At 35.6% G+C, this 3,240-nt stretch overlaps 1 long non-coding RNA gene across 2 annotated transcripts; it reads right to left on the reverse strand.

The window, feature by feature from the left end:
• Positions 1–336: 336 nt before the first annotated feature.
• On the reverse strand, positions 337–2,704 carry LOC109243069. 2 transcript variants are annotated; one of them, XR_002070484.1, is made up of 6 exons: positions 2,651–2,704; positions 2,419–2,527; positions 1,422–1,495; positions 728–858; positions 582–630; positions 337–496 (listed from the first exon to the last, which is right to left on the reverse strand). It is a non-coding gene; the product is annotated as an uncharacterized LOC109243069 (long non-coding RNA). The 2 variants fall into 2 exon arrangements; XR_002070483.1 differs by having other exon boundaries at positions 728–1,495.
• Between the last annotated feature and the right edge of the window lie 536 nt (positions 2,705–3,240).

The following is a 3,240-nucleotide window of genomic DNA, read 5'->3' on the forward strand; positions in this document are numbered from 1 at the left end:
AAATCATTGTTTGTCTAGAATCAAAAAAATATTATTTTTATTTAATACTATATTTTTTTGGTATTGTGATAATTTCCCACAGAATAGATGAGTTCTCTTATTATTAATCAACATTTTAAAAGGCTTTTTAGGACTCGCCGGCCTTTGGGTGCGGCACTTGTAAAATGGCATGAGTTTCACGTGTGGAGTTTAGTTTTGTAAGACTTACGTACGCTCAAGTGCCTAATTGTGCACTATTGTTTAATGCTTGGGTCACCAAATAGTTCCTATGCAAATTGTGCGTTAAATATCCTAATTANNCCCCCCCCCCTACTCCAAAGAAGGAAAAAAGTTGGATTCATCACCAATAATTGATTGGATCTCTATTCACTCCTTCTCATGACAATAACAAATACAAACATCAATATTCACGGTATATCTACATAATCTCTTTGCCTCTTTCATAGAAGAAAATTTTCTGCACAACATTACCTTCCAAGGTGACTAAGTAGGATACCTGCTAAAAATACTAATTGTTATAACATCAACAACATAATATAAGGTGCTTATGTAAAATATTGAACCAGATGCAAGATACTCACAATCTCTAGAGCACCGACTTCGTGAAGTAGGAATCTAGTTATATTTTGCCTAAGAAAACCAAAAATGAAGAGAATATGTATACAATGGTAGTAGAAAGGGTAGACTTGGTCTAAAAAGTCTACTGAATATCAATAGAAATACTCACATAGAGTAGGGCAAGTTCTGATTCACTTCAGCCAGCAAAGGTCCTTTATATCTGACAGTTCCAGTTTTGGATTTTGCAATAGGCCTTTTCTCAGTATTATCAGCACAAGCCTGTCCACTTATATATGCATCCTAAATAGGAAAAGCAAAACAAGAACAATATAGGTTAATTAAATTTCTTTTATAAACAAGAAATTCCCAATGGTCAGTGGCGCATGGCTCGAACCTCATTAGATAATGTGCCCGTCCCTCTACCCTTTTTCCCATAAAATCCGAGCGTTTATCTTCAGAAAAATTCGAACCTGTGGCGTTCACCTAATGTACACCATGTGTTGCGCTCTTACTACAAAATTAGAGCCCTTGCGCTGTGTTTAGATTTTTTGGATATTGAGAAAAAGATTTGCAGATGAAAATGGTGTCTGGTATTAGGTATTCCTCACGTTCTTGGAGATATGGACTATTAGCATTAATACTTTGACTTACCACTCCGTATATCAGGAATACGCCATGTAAAGATTGTAATTTGTGATTTTGTTCCGTTAGAGTAGTATCTTCTTCGCAAGCTACCAATGGATGAATTCCGACAGCAATGTACCAATATTTACACGATATCACTTTAGTCACATAAGGAGGTCAGGTGACAAAATGCATTATCATATTTTTGTTTGAAGAAAAATAATGTAGCTTGAATGTACCATTTGCTTTCACTGTTTTCAAGTGCGTCCTTCAGCAATTGTGATTGCCTATCTCCAGCACCATTTGAAGTAACCTAGCAAGAAGAAAAATAAAGTCGAAATTTTATTGTAGAAAGCTCGACAACAAAAGGCTAACCAACTTCTCAGCCTTGTTAAATATAGGCATGATAAAGCAGTTTTCTTGAAGATCCATTTTTATTTTCTCGAAAACCAAATTCCAATCCAACGGAAAAAAAGATGAAGCAAGACAAAGAATCAGCTGGGGGAGAGGCTGAAACAGAATCCAGGCAATGAGGTAGCTATGGTACACAATAGGTCATAAGCCATTTCTGCACTCATAATTGTAGCAGTTTACGTTTTCTTCATTCTTCTATATTTATCCATTTCGCAAATTCACATTAATGTTCAACGTTGACTAAAAAGTTAAAATCTCTGAATTTGAATATGAACGAACTCCTGGCTGTATGTATAATGCCAAGTGAAAATATAAAAGCCAAATAACGTCAAAGAAGACAGTCGAAAGTGCTTATAGAACCCTGCTAACTGCCATAGTAGGAGGCATCACAACCACCCCTTTTCATCCAAAATTACTTATAACATTATCGAATCTAACACAATCCAAAATTTGGCAAAGTTAATAAGCCTATCAAATATGAGGCGAGCTAAGATTTGAGAAGCTATCTGATATATTGGTGTTGAAACTCTTAACTGTTGTATTGACAGTATTATTCAATAACCTTATACTGATTTGACGGATAAGCGACAAAGAAGTTGAAAGTGAATACTAATCAAATGACAAGAATCACATTTGCAAATACTATCAGTTAGTGGAAACCATATGTCTGTTCAATAATGCAATCAATTAATGGTCGAGTAAAGATACCAAAGCAACAAAATACAAAGCAAAAATGCAGTTCATTTATAATTCACAGAGACACCAATAATGCTAACAGGCACAGAAAGCCAATTAAATAGATAAAAGAAATAAGGGGTTTACCAAATACAATCCTGTATCCACAACTATAATATGTAAGCTTCCATGAGCAAAGTTGAATTGTTTAAGGTTGTGATTAATCCCTCGTCCTTTGAGAGCTCGAGTAGAGTACCTACAAGTTGAGGATGGCTGAAGGGAAATCGCAAAGACAATTCATTTCTAATGATGAAATCCAGATCTAAAAGGGGGAAAATTAGTCCAAGAGAACAAACTGTTTATTCATAGAGGAGCATACCATGGAATCTTCGTAAAACTAAAATGCCGAGTAGCCTTCCAAGGAAGGGGTCGGTGGAGGTGTAAGATTATCATTTCGTCAAATTGTAATTTCCAATTTAAGATGGATACCTTTGTTAGGTGTTTGCCATAATTTTCTTACCATATTTGGTTTTCCTATTTGTTGAAGGAAAAGGGCAATATAATTATCTTAATTGGGTTTTTCTTCTTGTAGAAGGAAATTACAAATCTCTCATATTTGGATAGTCCTTTTTCTTGTAGGAAAAGGGTTAGAGTTCTATAAATTGAAAATCCGTCCTCTCATTCAGTAGCATCCACAATGTAGCCATATGGGTTTGAGAGTCGTGTTCACGGGGAGAACTTTACGGGACAAGTATTAGTGTGTCACTTGTGTTTGCCTCTTCGTGAGGTTGTTCTCTAGATATTTTGTACTCTCTTTATTATAGTGGATTGCCCATCTCCGCTGTGGACGTAGGTAAGTTGACCGAACCACATTAAATGTTTGTGTCTCTTTTGGTAGATTTCTCTTTGTTGTATGATTTATCGTCGTTCAAGGTTTGCTTTGCTAGCTTCCGCATGACACCTGTTTTT

The sequence above is a fragment of the Nicotiana attenuata genome, unplaced genomic scaffold, assembly GCF_001879085.1.
Source record: "Nicotiana attenuata strain UT unplaced genomic scaffold, NIATTr2, whole genome shotgun sequence".
Lineage (NCBI taxonomy): Eukaryota > Viridiplantae > Streptophyta > Magnoliopsida > Solanales > Solanaceae > Nicotiana > Nicotiana attenuata.